Source organism: Rhinoderma darwinii, chromosome 5 (genome assembly GCF_050947455.1).
Source record: "Rhinoderma darwinii isolate aRhiDar2 chromosome 5, aRhiDar2.hap1, whole genome shotgun sequence".
Lineage (NCBI taxonomy): Eukaryota > Metazoa > Chordata > Amphibia > Anura > Rhinodermatidae > Rhinoderma > Rhinoderma darwinii.
The window spans coordinates 230,042,239-230,063,670 of NC_134691.1; the positions used below are offsets into that span (position 1 = coordinate 230,042,239).

At 50.0% G+C, this 21,432-nt stretch overlaps 2 non-coding genes and 2 pseudogenes across 2 annotated transcripts; all 4 read right to left on the bottom strand.

Annotated features, from left to right (window-relative positions):
- Positions 1 to 1,508: 1,508 nt before the first annotated feature.
- LOC142653884 (U2 spliceosomal RNA) lies at positions 1,509 to 1,696 on the bottom strand. The gene has a single exon (XR_012848735.1). It is a non-coding gene; the product is annotated as a U2 spliceosomal RNA (small nuclear RNA).
- Positions 1,697 to 13,684: 11,988 nt separating this feature from the next.
- On the bottom strand, positions 13,685 to 13,860 carry LOC142653795 (U2 spliceosomal RNA; annotated as a pseudogene).
- A 5,522-nt stretch (positions 13,861 to 19,382) lies between these two features.
- Positions 19,383 to 19,484, bottom strand: LOC142654533 (U2 spliceosomal RNA; annotated as a pseudogene).
- A 1,316-nt stretch (positions 19,485 to 20,800) lies between these two features.
- On the bottom strand, positions 20,801 to 20,982 carry LOC142654226 (U2 spliceosomal RNA). Its single transcript, XR_012848939.1, has one exon. It is a non-coding gene; the product is annotated as a U2 spliceosomal RNA (small nuclear RNA).
- Positions 20,983 to 21,432: the final 450 nt, after the last annotated feature.

The window sequence follows — 21,432 nt, forward strand, 5'->3', positions numbered from 1 at the left end:
CCAAAGGGCTGGGGGGGGGATCGCAACTCGTTGCTCAGGACTAAGCCTCTCTCCCAAATAGCAGCACGGGGGTGAAGTCCAGGCGAACCTGGACGATCCCCCGAGGCCGAGAGAGAGGGTACCTGAGCACCTTCTGACTAAAAACCTCCTGTATAAATACACTTGGTCTTAGCCAAAAGGCCGAGAAGCGATAACCCGAATGGGCCGGCCGTTGACCGAGCCTGCCTAATACTGCTGTTCACCCCTTGCAGCGATTGATTCAGCCTACTCCTAGGCAATTCCATGGGGCCCTGCAGGCTCACACACATTTACAGCTACTAAGCGGGAGGGAGGTGAATAAAGGCCGGAGAGGAAGCCAGACAGGATTTGCTTCTTTTGCTTGCACCACAATGCAGTGCTGAAAGAGGAGGAGGAATCTACATAAAAACGCCTTCCTGGCAACGCCCAAATGCCCTCCTGCCATGCAGATAAACACTGGCAGCGGCAGCAAGTGCATGCCCACAGCCACCCCTTGTTCCTTCACACCTTGTATCAGCTTTAATCCAATCCAGTCCGGTGCTGCCTGCTGAGCAGCACTGACCAACACTGCCTGGGCCCAGGCTTTTATCTCTGAGGCAGGCCCCATTATGATGTCAGAAAGCTGGCTCTGGAATCCTGAGGGCTCCACTATGACACGTGCAAAGTTCCGTCTGAACTTTATATAAGACGGTGCGGCTCAGTCAGTCACTCAGTGTTGCCTGAGAGGGCAACACTGCAACAGCCGGCCGCCAGGCTGTCTTTTTTTTGCACAGCTACTTGCCTCCAGGAGGCCACAAGAGGGAGACAAGGGACTGCAAAATGGAAAATAGGCATCCACCAACTTTACAGACAACTTCTCTTTGCTCCTACAACCTCCATCCTTGCACAGTTTGTTATTCTTCCAGGTAACATAGTAACAAATCCAAATTGCTGCTCTCTTTGTAGGCAAGCAAGGGTTTGTTGCAACTGCAATTCTTACTTCTTCTTGAAATGTAGGGACGACAGTACATTCCATCACATCCATCTAGTGTACACAGGTAGGTCCATTGTGGCGGGTAGGCGGCTGGCTGCTTTAATGGCTGTTTGCTGTTCCCCTACTCCACTCCACTCCACTATTTGACTGTGGTGCTGCATCAATCAGTGGCTGGCTCAGGTGCAGCTCTTTAACTTACCTAAAAGGGAGGGCGGAGAGAAGACAAGGAAGGTGAATGAGCTGTTCCAATGTGAAATGCCGGAAACACAGAAACACAGAAGACACACACACACACACACACACACACACACACACACACACACACACAACAAGAGGTGGCAATGTATTAATTAATTGCATTTAATAAATGAGCTCATTATCACACATGACTGTACAAATGCATTGTCCAACAGGTGTTGAAATAATGGGATTAAAAGGGGAGATCCCATCAGAAAGACAAAAACAATAGCAAACACAAATAGCACTTTTGGAATCTGATTTTAGTCAACACATAAGGGAAGGGTGCACCGGTCCTGGAAATACTGCAATACCAGGTCAATGCGTGGAGTGGACAGAGCAAGCTCTATTTCCATCTCCCTGTTCGAAAAATCCATTTAATATATGGTCCCCAGATAGGGGACGTATCAGATATTAAACTGATAAGAACAGATTTTTTGATTGAAAATTGCTTTATTGACAATCAATCGTCATCATACAAACATTACTGCGACGCAGCGCAAGCCATGAAGCAGCAAATAATAAATAATAACAGTCGTCAAACATAACATGACAGTATAATACACAGTACAGGCTAGCCTATGCTATACATTACACCACATGCTACACTAACATTCTTGCATTCGCTAAAGCCAAACAACAAAGCATTACAGACAAGTGATGGGATAGGGGAGTGGGTAGGAGGGGATAGGGAAGGGGGAAATCACAGGCCCGAAGCTTTATTGAAAGACAACACACAAGAAGGGAGAGTGGGGGGAAGGGGAGTATCAGTCCTCTTCCTCATCGACGTCCGGGCTGTCCCAGGTGGAATAGTCTCTGAGCAGGCTGTGGATCAGCCTGCGGCAGTCCTGGACGGACACACTCTCTCTCCGCAAAATCAGACGGTTCCTGGCAAACCATATAGCGTCCTTAAAGCAGTTCATAAGGCGCCAGGCTTCCTGGATTGCTCCATCCGTGGTATTCCCAGGAAATAGTCCATAAAGTACCGAGCGGTACGACAGTCTGTTCCTGGGTACTGAGTCCTTGAGTTCATGTTCCAAGGCTTTCAACAGACCCTGTGCAAAGGGGCACTGCCAGAAAATGTGCAAAGATGTTTCCTCCGTGAAGGGGCACCTGGGGCAGTACCGGGTCTTGCACAGGTTGCGGGCATGCATGAATGACCTAAGAGGCAGTCCTCCCTGGATGGCCATCCATGAAATGTCCTTGTGCCCGTTGGTCAACCTGCCAGATGACACGTTAGTCCAAACAGTCTCCAACGTGTCGGCATGAAGCCCTGGAACAGACTCCAGTGAGTCCTTTGCTCTGATGTGCTTGTGGATCGTCTTAGGTTTCCACAAGTCGGGCTTAAGACCCTCCAGTTGATGCTCCCTCACGAACCGGACGACATCTCCGTAGAACCAGGGAGCGTGCCAGTTGTAAGGGAAGGAGCTGTCCCACTTGTCCCAGCCAAAACCTCGCCAGAGGGGAAGGAGGAAGTAGCGGGACATGGCCTTGCCCGCAGAGCCGTTTGCTGTCCTCAGAGTCCTACGAACACAGTCACATGCAAAAGCGATCCGCAGCAGAGTGGGAATGTCGGGTATACCCTTCCCACCTTTGCGGGGCTCCTTGTACATAACAGTCCGCTTTACTCTGTCCATTTTCGAGCCCCAGATGAAGCGAAACACAGTCCTGGTAATGGCCCTCGAGACGGTGGCAAGAGGGGGCCATGCCTGTGCAGTGTATTGTAGCACAGGCAAGACTTCGTTACGCAGGACCATTGCTTTGCCCTCGATAGTGAGTTGTCTGAGGCTCCACAGTCCGATCCTTTGGTTGACTTTGGCCAAGCGTTCTTCCCACGACTTTAGGGCTGCACCTTCCTTTCCGAACCAGACTCCCAGAATTTTGATGAAGTCCGGCTTGATAGTAAACGGGAAGGAGGCAGGAGAAGGCAGGTACCACTTTCCGAAGAGCATGGCTTCCGACTTCCCGCAGTTGACTTTTGCCCCTGAAGCGCGTCCGAACTCCTCACAGGTCTGGACGAGTGCAGTCACCGAACTCTGGTCAGCGCAGAAGACGGTCACGTCGTCCATGTACAGCGAGCATTTGACCTCGAAGTGTCCTGGACCTGGTGCGGTGATCCCTCTGATCTCTCCATTCTGCCGGATAGCCTCTGCGAAGAGCTCTATAACACAAACAAAAAGGAGAGGTGAAAGAGGACAGCCTTGTCTAACCCCCGACGATACAGGAAAGGGGTCAGTCTTCCAGCCGTTCACCAGCACCGAGCTGTAAATGTCACAATACATCAGGTTAACATACAAACAGAACAACCTGCCAAGCCGCAGCCTACGCAGAGCCTTACCCATGAATTCGTGAGAGACCCGGTCAAAAGCCTTCTCCTGATCCAGACTGACCAGGGCCGCGTGTGTACGGCGGCTTTGCATGTAATGCACCGTGTCCCTCACCAGGGCAAGACTGTCGGCCACCCTACGGCCAGGAATGCCGCAGGTTTGGTCCGATCCGATGATCCGTCCGATGACAACCTTCAGTCTGTTGGCCAATACTTTGGCGAGGATCTTGTAGTCCACGTTCAGGAGAGAGATGGGACGCCAGTTTTTCAGGTCACATCTCTCCCCCTTCCGCTTATACAAGATCGTGATCATGCCTTCTCTCAAGGACGGTGGCATTCTACCCTCCACCACCATCTCCTCATAGAGCTCCAGCAGGTCCGGACTGATCAAGTCCCCCAGCGCTACATAGAGCTCTGCTGGGAGACCATCACTGCCCGGGGTCCTGCCGGGTCTGAAGGATTTAGCGGCAGAGAGCAGTTCCTCCACCGTCAGGGGTACGTCCATAGCCTCCGTACCTGCAGGATCAAGATGATTAGTGATACCTGACAGGAATTTATCGGCGGCTTCGGGGTCAGTGGTTTTCCGGGAGTAGAGGCTTCGGTAGTAGTCTGTGACGACTCCCATCACCTCCTTCTTCCCAGAATGCATGTTTCCGGTCTCATCTCGAAGTTCCTTCAGGGGCGTGTGGCCGGCATGGAGTTTCCTGAAAAAGAACGAGTTACATTTCTCACCCTTCTCCAGGTTCTCCACCTTGGAACGAAAGACAATTCGCTTGGATTCCTCCTCAAAGTGCCTTTTCAGGCCCTTTTTGGCTTCCTCCAGCTCCTTCCTGACGTCCCAGCCGCATTGAAGGAGGTCTTGCAGGGATCGCAGCTGACGCTGCATCTCTCTGAAGTCTCTCTTCCTCTCACACGCCTGTTGACGACTTTTTGCCTGAAAGAAACAACGAAATTCAACTTTAACATATTCCCACCAGTCACAGGTTTTGTCAAAGAAAACTTTATCATTCCTCCAAACAATATAGGCGTCTCTAAGTTCCGCCAGTACCTCCTCTCTTTCCAGCAGGGCACAATTCAGCTTCCAGGAGCCAGGGCCGGGAGGAAAACCGTGGCCGATGGCACCCTGGAAGAGAATGGCCCTGTGGTCAGAGAAGAAGCAGGGGACCATGGAGTGCCCATGCTGCTTGACTGCCCGGGAGGTGAACACAAAGTCAATCCGAGAACGAAGTGAGCCATCGGGTCGGCTCCATGAATAGTTCACAGAGCCGATCCCCATGGAGCCCACAACGTCCTGCAAGGATGCTTCGGTTACCATCTCGATAAGCAGTTTGGAACTGACATCCAGTTTGATTGAAGTGCCGGAACTTCGTCCATCCTCTTCGATGGGGCAGTTGAAGTCCCCGGCCATCACCACTGCCCTAGTGGTGGCGAGCTGGGTCCGCAGGGTCTGGAATAGTTCCAGGCGCTCAGCCTTCATAGGGGGAGCGTACACGTTGATGAGCCTAATCGGCTCTCCTGCCCAGGAACCGTCTACGACCAACAAGCGGCCGCAGGCGAGCTCCTGGACAGAGTCAACAGTAAATACGCTTCCCCTAATCAGGATGGCAACCCCTGCAGACTTACAGTCGCCCCCACCAGACCAGTAGGACGGGCCATGGGTCCACTGCCTGGCCAGATGATGGTATGACCTGGAAGAGGGGAGAGTACATTCCTGCAGCATAAATACATCACTCGACTGCTTGGAAAGAAAAGTTAGCACCATCTGACATCTAGTCCTATCTCTAACACTCCTCACATTGAGGCTAAAGATGTTAAGTTTAGCAGCCATGGGGGAGAATAAAGAAGGTTAGTGCAAACGATACACCTTAGTTACCAGTCCGGTCGGGCGGATCCTCCTCTCCTGGCGGGTCCGAAAGATCCAGCAGGCCCTCTGACAAAAATTGTTCCAGGATTGTAGCCACCTGGATGTCTGTTGTGAAGTCGATGACCTCAGGTTCAGACACGAGTTCCTCCACCATCTGCTCCATTTCCTCCTGCTGCGCAAGGGAATCTTCGCAGATTTCTACGACTTGTCGCTTTGAGGACTCAGCAGCTGGGCTGTCCCTCACCTTTCTCTTCCTCTGGATGGCACCTGAGGAGACAAGAGGGGGAAAATCCTCCAGGGAGAGGACTCCAGCAGCTGGAGGGGAAGATGTTAGTGCTGCTGGAGCTGGGGAGAAGGGAGGCTGGGTTGGGAGAGGTGCAGGTGACAGGACCACTGAGATGGGTGGGTAGGAGAAGGTTAGAGCCTCAGTGGGGGTGACAGGGGTTGGGGACGGGGGGGGTGGGGAGGGCCGGGCGAGGGAGGGTGGGAAGGGTAGGGCGAGGGAGGGCCGGGAGACGGGGGGGAGGGACTGTCGTCTTCTTACCATCCTTCTTATTCCCGGTCTTCTGCGCCGCTGGAGCTCTGGCTGGGGCGGGGTTCCCTCTGGCCGGAGCTTTCGCCGCTACAGTTGCCCAGGATCGATCCCTCTTCGGGCAGTCCTTGTAGGAGTGGGCTGCTTGTCCGCAGAGGTTGCACATTGTCCGTTTCGGGCAGTCTTTGGTCTCGTGTCCTGTTACCCGGCAGTTCTTGCAGGCGTCCTCCTTGCAGTCCTTCACCGAATGACCCTTCTTGCTGCATCTCCTGCAGATCTGCGGCATGTCCGGGTAGTAGATGAGGCCGTAGGAGTTGCCCAGCGAGAATGACTGGGGCAGGTGCTGGAGGCCGTCTTCCGCGCTCGAATCCTTGTTCAGTCGGACGATTACCGACCACTTGCCAGTCCAGAAGCCGAGTCCGTTCAGGATGTGGGTGGGTTCCCTCACCACTGTGCAGAACCGCTTCAGGAGCGTGGTGATGTCTTTGCCGGGGGTGTGTGGGTTCCGCATTGAGACCGTCACCCGCCTTTCCTCTCTTTGGACAGGGCAGTTGCCCACAAAGCGAGAGAAAGGGGATTCAGGCCTCGCCGCTTTCACCATCTCCCAGTACCTTCTGCAGATGTTGATCGAAGCGAAGGTCACGAAGAACATCCCGGTCATGAAGGCCTGGATGCTGATGGTCTCCGGCTTAGCGAAGCCCTGGTCCAGGAGCATCTTCTGGCAGAACACTTCTTCCGTCATGTCCGGCACTCTCCCGTCCACCTCCTTCAGCTTCAGGGCCACAGTCTGCTTCATCCAGGGCTCCAGGGTTGGAGCAGCCTGGTTCGGCTTCCTGGTGGCCTGTTGGCTTGAGGAGGCTTCAGGAGGAGATGTCCTGGCCTGGGTCGGCTCACCTGGTCCATCAGCCTTCTTCTTCTGGGTGGCAGGGTTGCTGGTTGAGGCCATGGCTTCTTCCAGCTGTTCCTGTCGCTTGGGGAGGATCTTCGATAGCTCTTTCCCGAAGGGGGCGGAGCTATGCAAATCTTCTCCTTGCTGGCCGAGGTTCTTCCACGAAATTTCTTCCGCAGCGGTTCCTCGTCGAGCTTCTTCTGCGGCCGAGCTTCTTCAAAGATCCCCTTCAGCAGCGGCTCTTCTCCGAAGGTCTCTGTCGCAGTTCTCCTTCTTCTTCCCGGCAGCGATCTCCCGGAGCTTCTTCCCCGATGGCGGCTTCTCCCTTCTGGATCGTCGTCTTCGCTGGTTCTTCTCCGCAGTTCGTCGCCGGCTTCGTCTGGAACGCTCTTGGATCGCTAAGCTAGTGTTTATAGCCCCCAGTGGTTCTCCGAGCTATCTATCCTTACAAGGACTGATAAGAACAGATTTTTTTTTTTTTTTTTTTTTTTTTTTTTATTAAACCATTCAGGTTTTTTTGAATAAAACCGAGAACTGTAGTTGTTCAAACCACCTCTCTATTTTTCAAAAAATCTCATCACTCTGGTTCATTATTTTATTTTTCCATCAAATACAAGATAAATCAAACAAAATTCCTCAAACTAAATACCTCCATTTTAACATTCGCCATATCCCTTCCGCATCCATACCTCTTTCTAGATCCCATTTATAATAAAAATACAATTTAGCCAATACCATACTAACCACATCCTCCATCTCAAATACTTCTCTTTTATACACATTCAAATTCCTCGTATTCCACAATACTTCTTTCACACAAGTCAGAAAAATCCACAACACTCTATCCTTTTCACTACCCAAACTACACAAACCAAACAAGACAATTTCATACGTCAAAACCTTCAAACCAGTCAATTCTTCACACAACCCACTCAACTTTTTCCAAACATCCTTTGCATGCTTACACGACCAAAACACATGACTCACATCCTCATCATCCCCACAACCTTCTCTCGGACACCTTTCAGACGCAACCAAACCTCTTCTTTTCTGAACACTCCTTACAGGCAACACTCCATGTACCGACATCCATAACAAATCTTTCTGCTTATTTGACACCTCATACGTAACAATCTTCTTCCACACAGACTTAGACTCCATCGAATTCAAACCATTTACAGAACACATCACATTATTCATACACATACTTCTCACAACATTCTTTTCTCTCAAAAATCTCTCCATTCTTACATCCTCTAGCTGGAACTTTTTGATAAATTTTTCTACATACAAATACCACCCCGTGCACTGGAAAGCAATTGGTTTACATAAATTTCTTTTTTCCCAACTTAGACGCTGAATCACCGTTCCAGCTAGATACTTAGACATTCTGGAAGCCTTGGATTCCTTAAATAAAAGCTCTACAAAAAAACGTACACAATTAATTCCAATGAAAATCTCCAAATTTGGGAAATCAAGGCCTCCATTACGTCTGCTTTTCATTAGAATTTCTCTCCTTGCCTTCTCAATCCCGCTCCCCCATAGAAAAAGGAACAAAACTCTATTCACTTTTTTTAACATAGCAACAGCAGGAGGAAAAACCAGAGCAACATATAAAATCATAGGTAGAATAATACTTTTGACAATTAAAACCTTCCCCGAAAAAGAAAGATCCCTCATTCTCCACATTTCCAACTTTCTCACAATCCTACCACCTAACTCATCCCAACTTTCTTTCCCTTTCAGCTCATCATCAAACACAATACCCAAAATTCTCACACCATTCACCTGTTCCATATCAGAATCACACACTCGCTCATTACTGAAAAAAATTTTAAATTTGCTCTTACCCCAATTTATTTTAAAAGCAGACGCAATACAAAACATATTTACAATCAACTTCACTCTGGACATATCATACACTGAATCACACAATACACAAATATCATCCATATATCCCAAAGCTTTCACACGCTTTCCATCACACCCGGGCACCACCAAACCTTTCACAACCTTATCATTTCTAATCATTTGCAACAATGGTTCAATCGCACAAATAAAAAGGATGGGAGACAACGGACAACCCTGTCGCACACCAGACATAATACTAAATGATTCTGAAAAAAACCCATTCACCTGCACACAACTCTTTGCATTCGCGTATAATTTCTTCAACAAACTCACAAACTGAACCGGAAAACCCATTCTCTCTAACACTTTGAACAAAAACACATGCGCCACACGATCAAACGCTTTCTCAAAATCTAACGCACACACAATCACCTTCTTATTCCGACCCTTACAATCCTCAAGCATGTCCCGCACCAACGCCACGTTCTCATGCAATTTCCTTTTCGGTACCGCACATACCTGATCCTCATCAATTACACACCCAATCACATCTCTCATACGATTCGCAATCAGCTTGGCAAAAATTTTATAATCCGTATTCAGCAAAGTAATTGGTCGCCAGTTTTCTAACCGTCTCTTATCTCCTTTTTTATGCAACAGAACTACCATACCCTTCTTCATCACATCACACATATTCGTCCCAGAAAACAACACTCTCATAACATCAATAACATCCTTCCCAATTATATCCCAATATTTCCCATAGAAATCAGCTGGTATTCCATCGATCCCTGGAGACTTATTTTTGGCCATACTTCCCACCACATCCTTTACTTCACCATCCATAATCTCACCAAGCAAAAGCTCACATTCACTTTCAGGAACAAAATTACACACAATATCCAAAAACTCATCATCGTCACCCAGATCACACTTCTTCACATCATACAGTTGTTTATAAAAATCAGACACCACATCAATCACATCCTTACCAAACACCTCTTTATCATCCTTATCCAATAACACATTCATACCACTTTTCCCACCACACATTTTTTTAAAGAAAAATCTAGTGCACTTCTCGTGATTATCTCTAACCTCCACCTTAGACCTAAATATTATTTCTTTCCCTTTCTCTCGGAACCACTCCTTAATATCTTTTTTTGTTTTTTCTAAATCGTGTCTTACATCCATACCCAAATTTTTACATTGATGAAGGAACGTCATCCGCATATTAAAGCGTGAATATTGCAATATTTTCCTTCTCGCTCTTCTATATCCTATCTGTCTAAAAAACCCACCAATCTTTTTTTTCACCCATACCCACCATTCACACACATTAGAGAAAGAACTTTTCTTCCTAACCCAAAACCCATATTTTTTCCCAAACCTAGTTTTTACCCTTTCATCACTCAGAAAACTGACATTCATCTTCCATACCCCTCTACCATAAAAGAAATTATTTATAACAAAAACCCCCAACAAACACTCGTGATCTGAAAACCACACTCTCTCCTGCGCATAATCTACACATTTCATTGCTGAAGTAGAAAAAAAGAAAAAGTCCAGACGAGAATCCGTTCTTCCGTCATCGGCATGGTAAGTAAATGGACCTGGTTTCCTGGTGACAGCGTCCTGCAAAGCAAAGTCCTGCAAAATTTTATTCCACAAACTTCCGGTAGCGTCCACATTAGACTCTGTGGATCCAGCTCGGGCCTGCTTCTCCAGGATACAGTTAATATCACCGACAATAATAACAGGAACTTTACCATGTAGAAAAAATTTTAAACTATCAAAAAGTGCCAACCTATCAGTTTTCACAGCATGGCCATAGATATTGATAAGCCTAAACTGCCATCCCTTATAGGATAGTAACACACAGACACATCTTCCTTCCTGAATGATTTGAGTCTGTTTGATGACAAACTCATTATTTTTGAAGAGAATACCAATTCCATCATTCCTATTTGTGGAAGAAAAGGACCAAATTGCTTCCCCAAACTTCCATTCTTCTTTCCTAGGCATTTTTGATAAACCACATTCTTGTACGCAAACAATGTCACTGCCCTTAGAGGCCAAAAAGTCCAGGACTGCAGCACGCTTGTGAGCAGAGGAGAACACCCGTACATTTTGAGAGACAATCTTTAATCTCAAAGACATGCGGGCATAGTATGGTTAGTGGAAAAGAAAGCCATGAGAAAACCAGAACATATCACGTCCCAGGGAAATACATAGCTCTTTCCAGATTCGCCACATTGGCTTCACTGAGGAAACCTTCCCCAGGAGAGCTGGGTACTTCTGAGGCCACCTCAGATGACTTAGGGCTACAACTAGAGTCACTGTCCAGCAATGAGAAAGGATTTGCATGAGCAGAATCTTCCAACAAACCTATCTTCAGTCTCTTCACCGCCTTTCCAGACTTCCCCCTTTTTGAGACAACTTTGTGGAAAATTTCCGCACTAGTGGCACTAGGCATCCTGGCCTCCTTCTCGTCCTCCTCCGATATTGACCACTCCACTTTAGCTGAGTCTTCCGTTTTTGACTCTGGGCTAGAGAAAGACAAAATTTGCATACTTGCACCATTATCAGGGTATGCACACCCACTAGGTGGCGCTGTGTCTTCACCTTCCATAGGTATAACCACAGGTGTCTCATCAACAGTTGGCTCTGCAGGAGGGACCACACCCAACTCCATGCTATCAGTATGTGAGGTTAGAACCTCTCCAAATCCAGCTTTCCCAGGGTCCTGAGAAGCAGCCACAGAAACACTGCCAGCAGGCTCTGAAATTACATCAGAAGAGGCAGCAAGGGAACCTGTTGTTCTCACCTGTCTGCCCCATGTCCTTCTCTCTTGCCCTAAGAAGGGAAACACCTTTGGGCATTTTCTACAGGTATGACCAGGCAAACCACAAATGTCACACCTGGATGGGGAAATACATGCACTAGCCTCATGTCCTGTTTCTTTACAATTCCTGCATACCTTGCCTTTGCATGCATCTTTGGTATGCCCGTAGGAAAAACATGATCTACAAAAGCATGGCATATCTTGGTAGTAAAGATATCCCTTATTACCACCAATTGAAAAATTAGCAGGAGGATTCATCACTCCTCCAATACAGCTGGAGTCAGGTTTCAGCCTGACCCAGTACTTGATATCACCATTGAAAACTCCCCATAGATTCTTCTGCTCCACACCACCTCTAACATGGGTACAGTAGTGAGCTAAAAAGGCCCTAACCAGCCTTCTATCCAGAAATGGGTTATACATGTGGATTGTGATACATTTCTCCACTGCTGAAAAAAGAGGTTGCACTTCAATAGATGTTAAAGCCTCATGCATGTGTTTCTCCTTGAGCAACTGAAAAACATTTAGACAGTAGGCGGCCTCAAAAAAGGATACGTCATACGTAGCAATATTACTGAAAGCTTGGATACAGAATACCTCTACCAACTTAACTCCAGCCAGGTCCAGAAGGATGTTCTCAATGATGTGCCCAGTATCCACTTCGTCTCTCCTCTGCTCATTTACCACAAAACGAATAGTATTCCGCACAGCTGCCATCTTGATATGGAATGCCCAACGGCACGGTGATCGCTCCCAAAAACGTCGGAGAGGACTCCACGAAAGACCGAACCCCCGGCCCAGACCAGGCAATAAACCTGATCTGAGCCAAAAGGCCGAGAAGCGATAACCCGAATGGGCCGGCCGTTGACCGAGCCTGCCTAATACTGCTGTTCACCCCTTGCAGCGATTGATTCAGCCTACTCCTAGGCAATTCCATGGGGCCCTGCAGGCTCACACACATTTACAGCTACTAAGCGGGAGGGAGGTGAATAAAGGCCGGAGAGGAAGCCAGACAGGATTTGCTTCTTTTGCTTGCACCACAATGCAGTGCTGAAAGAGGAGGAGGAATCTACATAAAAACGCCTTCCTGGCAACGCCCAAATGCCCTCCTGCCATGCAGATAAACACTGGCAGCGGCAGCAAGTGCATGCCCACAGCCACCCCTTGTTCCTTCACACCTTGTATCAGCTTTAATCCAATCCAGTCCGGTGCTGCCTGCTGAGCAGCACTGACCAACACTGCCTGGGCCCAGGCTTTTATCTCTGAGGCAGGCCCCATTATGATGTCAGAAAGCTGGCTCTGGAATCCTGAGGGCTCCACTATGACACGTGCAAAGTTCCGTCTGAACTTTATATAAGACGGTGCGGCTCAGTCAGTCACTCAGTGTTGCCTGAGAGGGCAACACTGCAACAGCCGGCCGCCAGGCTGTCTTTTTTTTGCACAGCTACTTGCCTCCAGGAGGCCACAAGAGGGAGACAAGGGACTGCAAAATGGAAAATAGGCATCCACCAACTTTACAGACAACTTCTCTTTGCTCCTACAACCTCCATCCTTGCACAGTTTGTTATTCTTCCAGGTAACATAGTAACAAATCCAAATTGCTGCTCTCTTTGTAGGCAAGCAAGGGTTTGTTGCAACTGCAATTCTTACTTCTTCTTGAAATGTAGGGACGACAGTACATTCCATCACATCCATCTAGTGTACACAGGTAGGTCCATTGTGGCGGGTAGGCGGCTGGCTGCTTTAATGGCTGTTTGCTGTTCCCCTACTCCACTCCACTCCACTATTTGACTGTGGTGCTGCATCAATCAGTGGCTGGCTCAGGTGCAGCTCTTTAACTTACCTAAAAGGGAGGGCGGAGAGAAGACAAGGAAGGTGAATGAGCTGTTCCAATGTGAAATGCCGGAAACACAGAAACACAGAAGACACACACACACACACACACACACACACACACACAACAAGAGGTGGCAATGTATTAATTAATTGCATTTAATAAATGAGCTCATTATCACACATGACTGTACAAATGCATTGTCCAACAGGTGTTGAAATAATGGGATTAAAAGGGGAGATCCCATCAGAAAGACAAAAACAATAGCAAACACAAATAGCACTTTTGGAATCTGATTTTAGTCAACACATAAGGGAAGGGTGCACCGGTCCTGGAAATACTGCAATACCAGGTCAATGCGTGGAGTGGACAGAGCAAGCTCTATTTCCATCTCCCTGTTCGAAAAATCCATTTAATATATGGTCCCCAGATAGGGGACGTATCAGATATTAAACTGATAAGAACAGATTTTTTTGATTGAAAAATGCTTTATTGACAATCAATCGTCATCATACAAACATTACTGCGACGCAGCGCAAGCCATGAAGCAGCAAATAATAAATAATAACAGTCGTCAAACATAACATGACAGTATAATACACAGTACAGGCTAGCCTATGCTATACATTACACCACCTGCTACACTAACATTCTTGCATTCACTAAAGCCAAACAACAAAGCATTACAGACAAGTGATGGGATAGGGGAGTGGGTAGGAGGGGGTAGGGAAGGGGGAAATCACAGGCCCGAAGCTTTATTGAAAGACAACACACAAGAAGGGAGAGTGGGGGGAAGGGGAGTATCAGTCCTCTTCCTCATCGACGTCCGGGCTGTCCCAGGTGGAATAGTCTCTGAGCAGGCTGTGGATCAGCCTGCGGCAGTCCTGGACGGACACACTCTCTCTCCGCAAAATCAGACGGTTTCTGGCAAACCATATAGCGTCCTTAAAGCAGTTCATAAGGCGCCAGGCTTCCTGGATTGCTCCATCCGTGGTGTTCCCAGGAAATAGTCCATAAAGTACCGAGCGGTACGACAGTCTGTTCCTGGGTACTGAGTCCTTGAGTTCATGTTCCAAGGCTTTCAACAGACCCTGTGCAAAGGGGCACTGCCAGAAAATGTGCAAAGATGTTTCCTCCGTGAAGGGGCACCTGGGGCAGTACCGGGTCTTGCACAGGTTGCGGGCATGCATGAATGACCTAAGAGGCAGTCCTCCCTGGATGGCCATCCATGAAATGTCCTTGTGCCCGTTGGTCAACCTGCCAGATGACACGTTAGTCCAAACAGTCTCCAACGTGTCGGCATGAAGCCCTGGAACAAACTCCAGTGAGTCCTTTGCTCTGATGTGCTTGTGGATCGTCTTAGGTTTCCACAAGTCGGGCTTAAGACCCTCCAGTTGATGCTCCCTCACAAACCGGACAACATCTCCGTAGAACCAGGGAGCGTGCCAGTTGTAAGGGAAGGAGCTGTCCCACTTGTCCCAGCCAAAACCTCGCCAGAGGGGAAGGAGGAAGTAGCGGGACATGGCCTTGCCCGCAGAGCCGTTTGCTGTCCTCAGAGTCCTACGAACACAGTCACATGCAAAAGCGATCCGCAGCAGAGTGGGAATGTCGGGTATACCCTTCCCACCTTTGCGGGGCTCCTTGTACATAACAGTCCGCTTTACTCTGTCCATTTTCGAGCCCCAGATGAAGCGAAACACAGTCCTGGTAATGGCCCTCGAGACCGTTGCAAGAGGGGGCCATGCCTGTGCAGTGTATTGTAGCACAGGCAAGACTTCGTTACGCAGGACCATTGCTTTGCCCTCAATAGTGAGTTGTCTGAGGCTCCACAGTCCGATCCTTTGGTTGACTTTGGCCAAGCGTTCTTCCCACGACTTTAGGGCTGCACCTTCCTTACCGAACCAGACTCCCAGAATTTTGATGAAGTCCGGCTTGATAGTAAAAGGGAAGGAGGCAGGAGAAGGCAGGTACCACTTTCCGAAGAGCATGGCTTCCGACTTCCCGCAGTTGACTTTTGCCCCTGAAGCGCGTCTGAACTCCTCGCAGGTCTGGACGAGTGCAGTCACCGAACTCTGGTCAGCGCAGAAGACGGTCACGTCGTCCATGTACAGCGAGCATTTGACCTCGAAGTGTCCTGGACCTGGTGCGGTGATCCCTCTGATCTCTCCATTCCGCCGGATAGCCTCTGCGAAGAGCTCTATAACACAAACAAAAAGGAGAGGTGAAAGAGGACAGCCTTGTCTAACCCCAGATGATACAGGAAAGGGGTCAGTCTTCCAGCCGTTCACCAGCACCGAGCTGTAAATGTCGCAATACATCAGGTTAACATACAAACAGAACAACCTGCCAAGCCGCAGCCTACGCAGAGCCTTACCCATGAATTCGTGAGAGACCCGGTCAAAAGCCTTCTCCTGATCCAGACTGACCAGGGCCGCGTGTGTACGGCGGCTTTGCATGTAATGCACCGTGTCCCTCACCAGGGCAAGACTGTCGGCCACCCTACGGCCAGGAATGCCGCAGGTTTGGTCCGATCCGATGGTCTGTCCGATGACAACCTTCAGTCTGTTGGTCAATACTTTGGCGAGGATCTTGTAGTCCACGTTCAGGAGAGAGATGGGACGCCAGTTTTTCAGGTCACATCTCTCCCCCTTCCGCTTATACAAGATCGTGATCATGCCTTCTCTCAAGGACGGTGGCATTCTACCCTCCACCACCATCTCCTCATAGAGCTCCAGCAGGTCCGGACAGATCAAGTCCCCCAGCGCTACATAGAGCTCTGCTGGGAGACCATCACTGCCCGGGGTCCTGCCGGGTCTGAAGGATTTAGCGGCAGAGAGCAGTTCCTCCACCGTCAGGGGTACGTCCATAGCCTCCGTACCTGCAGGATCAAGATGATTAGTGATACCTGACAGGAATTTATCGGCGGCTTCGGGGTCAGTGGTTTTCCGGGAGTAGAGGCTTCGGTAGTAGTCTGTGACGACTCCCATCACCTCCTTCTTCCCAGAATGCATGTTTCCGGTCTCATCTCGGAGTTCCTTCAGGGGCGTGTGGCCGGCATGGAGTTTCCTGAAAAAGAACGAGTTACATTTCTCACCCTTCTCCAGGTTCTCCACCTTGGAACGAAAGACAATTCGCTTGGATTCCTCCTCAAAGTGCCCTTTCAGGCCCTTTTTGGCTTCCTCCAGCTCCTTCCTGACGTCCCAGCCACATTGAAGGAGGTCTTGCAGGGATCGCAGCTGACGCTGCATCTCTCTGAAGTCTCTCTTCCTCTCACACGCCTGTTGGCGACTTTTTGCCTGAAAGAAACAACGAAATTCAACTTTAACATATTCCCACCAGTCACAGGTTTTGTCAAAGAAAACTTTATCATTCCTCCAAACAATATAGGCGTCTCTAAGTTCCGCCAGTACCTCCTCTCTTTCCAGCAGGGCACAATTCAGCTTCCAGGAGCCAGGGCCGGGAGGAAAACCGTGGCCGATGGCACCCTGGAAGAGAATGGCCCTGTGGTCAGAGAAGAAGCAGGGGACCATGGAGTGCCCATGCTGCTTGACTGCCCGGGAGGTGAACACAAAGTCAATCCGAGAACGAAGTGAGCCATCGGGTCGGCTCCATGAATAGTTCACAGAGCCGATCCCCATGGAGCCCACAACGTCCTGCAAGGATGCTTCGGTTACCATCTCGATAAGCAGTTTGGAACTGACATCCAGCTTGATTGAAGTGCCGGAACTTCGTCCATCCTCTTCGATGGGGCAGTTGAAGTCCCCGGCCATCACCACTGCCCTAGTGGTGGCGAGCTGGGTCCGCAGGGTCCGGAATAGTTCCAGGCGCTCAGCCTTCATAGGGGGGGCGTACACGTTGATGAGCCTAATCGGCTCTCCTGCCCAGGAACCGTCTACGACCAACAAGCGGCCGCAGGCGAGCTCCTGGACAGAGTCAACAGTAAATACGCCTCCCCTAATCAGGATGGCAACCCCTGCAGACTTACAGTCGCCCCCACCAGACCAGTAGGACGGGCCATGGGTCCACTGCCTGGCCAGATGATGGTATGACCTGGAAGAGGGGAGAGTACATTCCTGCAGCATAAATACATCACTCGACTGCTTGGAAAGAAAAGTTAGCACCATCTGACATCTAGTCCTATCTCTAACACTCCTCACATTGAGGCTAAAGATGTTAAGTTTAGCAGCCATGGGGGAGAATAAAGAAGGTTAGTGCAAACGATACACCTTAGTTACCAGTCCGGTCGGGCGGATCCTCCTCGCCTGGCGGGTCCGAAAGATCCAGCAGGCCCTCTGACAGAAATTGTTCCAGGATTGTAGCCACCTGGATGTCTGTTGTGAAGTCGATGACCTCAGGTTCAGACACGAGTTCCTCCACCATCTGCTCCATTTCCTCCTGCTGCGCAAGGGAGTCTTCGCAGATTTCCACGACTTGTCGCTTTGAGGACTCAGCCGCTGGGCTGTCCCTCACCTTTCTCTTCCTCTGGATGGCACCTGAGGAGACAAGAGGGGGAAAATCCTCCAGGGAGAGGACTCCAGCAGCTGGAGGGGAAGATGTTAGTGCTGCTGGAGCTGGGGAGAAGGGAGGCTGGGTTGGGAGAGGTGCAGGTGACAGGACCACTGAGATGGGTGGGTAGGAGAAGGTGAGAGCCTCAGTGGGGGTGACAGGGGTTGGGGACGGGGGGGTGGGGAGGGCCGGGCGAGGGAGGGTGGGAAGGGTAGGGCGAGGGAGGGCCGGGAGGCGGGGGGGAGGGGCTGTCGTCTTCTTACCATCCTTCTTATTCCCGGTCTTCTGCGCCGCTGGAGCTCTGGTTGGGGCGGGGTTCCCTCTGGCCGGAGCTCTCGCCGCTACAGTTGCCCAGGATCGATCCCTCTTCGGGCAGTCCTTGTAAGAGTGGGCTGCTTGTCCGCAGAGGTTGCACATTGTCCGTTTCGGGCAGTCTTTGGTCTCGTGTCCTGTTACCCGGCAGTTCTTGCAGGCGTCCTCCTTGCAGTCCTTCACCGAATGACCCTTCTTGCTGCATCTCCTGCAGATCTGCGGCATGTCCGGGTAGTAGATGAGGCCGTAGGAGTTGCCCAGCGAGAATGACTGGGGCAGGTGCTGGAGGCCGTCTTCCGCGCTCGAATCCTTGTTCAGTCGGACGATTACCGACCACTTGCCAGTCCAGAAGCCGAGTCCGTTCAGGATGTGGGTGGGTTCCCTCACCACTGTGCAGAACCGCTTCAGGAGCGTGGTGATGTCTTTGCCGGGGGTGTGTGGGTTCCGCATTGAGACCGTCACCCGCCTTTCCTCTCTTTGGACAGGGCAGTTGCCCACAAAGCGAGAGAAAGGGGATTCAGGCCTCGCCGCTTTCACCATCTCCCAGTACCTTCTGCAGATGTTGATCGAAGCGAAGGTCACGAAGAACATCCCGGTCATGAAGGCCTGGATGCTGATGGTCTCCGGCTTAGCGAAGCCCTGGTCCAGGAGCATCTTCTGGCAGAACACTTCTTCCGTCATGTCCGGCACTCTCCCGTCCACCTCCTTCAGCTTCAGGGCCACCGTCTGCTTCATCCAGGGCTCCAGGGTTGGAGCAGCCTGGTTCGGCTTCCTGGTGGCCTGTTGGCTTGAGGAGGCTTCAGGAGGAGATGTCCTGGCCTGGGTCGGCTCACCTGGTCCATCAGCCTTCTTCTTCTGGGTGGCAGGGTTGCTGGTTGAGGCCATGGCTTCTTCCAGCTGTTCCTGTCGCTTGGGGAGGATCTTCGATAGCTCTTTCCCGAAGGGGGCGGAGCTATGCAAATCTTCTCCTTGCTGGCCGAGGTTCTTCCACGAAATTTCTTCCGCAGCGGTTCCTCGTCGAGCTTCTTCTTCTGCGGCCGAGCTTCTTCGAAGATCCCCTTCAGCAGCGGCTCTTCTCCGAAGTTCTCCTTCTTCTTCCCCGATGGCGGCTTCTCCCTTCTGGATCGTCGTCTTCGCTGGTTCTTCTCCGCAGTTCGTCGCCGGCTTCGTCTGGAACGCTCTTGGATCGCTAAGCTAGTGTTTATAGCCCCCAGTGGTTCTCCGAGCTATCTATCCTTACAAGGACTGATAAGAACAGATACTACACTTGATCTTAGCCAAAAGGCCGAGAAGCGATAACCCGAATGGGCCGGCCGTTGACCGAGCCTGCCTAATACTGCTGTTCACCCCTTGCAGCGATTGATTCAGCCTACTCCTAGGCAATTCCATGGGGCCCTGCAGGCTCACACACATTTACAGCTACTAAGCGGGAGGGAGGTGAATAAAGGCCGGAGAGGAAGCCAGACAGGATTTGCTTCTTTTGCTTGCACCACAATGCAGTGCTGAAAGAGGAGGAGGAATCTACATAAAAACGCCTTCCTGGCAACGCCCAAATGCCCTCCTGCCATGCAGATAAACACTGGCAGCGGCAGCAAGTGCATGCCCACAGCCACCCCTTGTTCCTTCACACCTTGTATCAGCTTTAATCCAATCCAGTCCGGTGCTGCCTGCTGAGCAGCACTGACCAACACTGCCTGGGCCCAGGCTTTTATCTCTGAGGCAGGCCCCATTATGATGTCAGAAAGCTGGCTCTGGAATCCTGAGGGCTCCACTATGACACGTGCAAAGTTCCGTCTGAACTTTATATAAGACGGTGCGGCTCAGTCAGTCACTCAGTGTTGCCTGAGAGGGCAACACTGCAACAGCCGGCCGCCAGGCTGTCTTTTTTTTGCACAGCTACTTGCCTCCAGGAGGCCACAAGAGGGAGACAAGGGACTGCAAAATGGAAAATAGGCATCCACCAACTTTACAGACAACTTCTCTTTGCTCCTACAACCTCCATCCTTGCACAGTTTGTTATTCTTCCAGGTAACATAGTAACAAATCCAAATTGCTGCTCTCTTTGTAGGCAAGCAAGGGTTTGTTGCAACTGCAATTCTTACTTCTTCTTGAAATGTAGGGACGACAGTACATTCCATCACATCCATCTAGTGTACACAGGTAGGTCCATTGTGGCGGGTAGGCGGCTGGCTGCTTTAATGGCTGTTTGCTGTTCCCCTACTCCACTCCACTCCACTATTTGACTGTGGTGCTGCATCAATCAGTGGCTGGCTCAGGTGCAGCTCTTTAACTTACCTAAAAGGGAGGGCGGAGAGAAGACAAGGAAGGTGAATGAGCTGTTCCAATGTGAAATGCCGGAAACACAGAAACACAGAAGACACACACACACACACACACACACACACACACACACACACACACACAACAAGAGGTGGCAATGTATTAATTAATTGCATTTAATAAATGAGCTCATTATCACACATGACTGTACAAATGCATTGTCCAACAGGTGTTGAAATAATGGGATTAAAAGGGGAGATCCCATCAGAAAGACAAAAACAATAGCAAACACAAATAGCACTTTTGGAATCTGATTTTAGTCAACACATAAGGGAAGGGTGCACCGGTCCTGGAAATACTGCAATACCAGGTCAATGCGTGGAGTGGACAGAGCAAGCTCTATTTCCATCTCCCTGTTCGAAAAATCCATTTAATATATGGTCCCCAGATAGGGGACGTATCAGATATTAAACTGATAAGAACAGATTTTTTTTTTTTTTTATTGAAAGCCCGAGTCGTGCTTTCTATCACCCAAGTGCATAAAAAGTGCAGAGGTGCCACACAAAAAGTGCACAAGGATGCGGTCTATCGCAGCCCTTCTCTTAAAAGAGAGAGGCCCCGCATAACCATTCCCTGACCCTCCAAACCATAGGCCTAGAGGATCAAGGATCGATGGTCCCCCCTCGCCGAAGCTTAGGGAGACCCAAACACACTCCTAGGCTTCTACCTGGGCTGCCACCCCAGTGTCCACCTAGGAGCCTGCATCCTAGTTGCACCTCCCCTCCGAAGAAGGGAGGCCGGGTTGCAGGGGAAAAAGGAACCAGAAGGCCACACATTTTCCCCCTAGACCTCAGGAGGGTCCCAAAAGGGCACCGCATCCCAAAATCCTTGTGACAAACGTGACAAACACACAGTGAAAAACAAAATTAAATAAGTGGATGTGCGCTGTGATACAGCCTGGACAT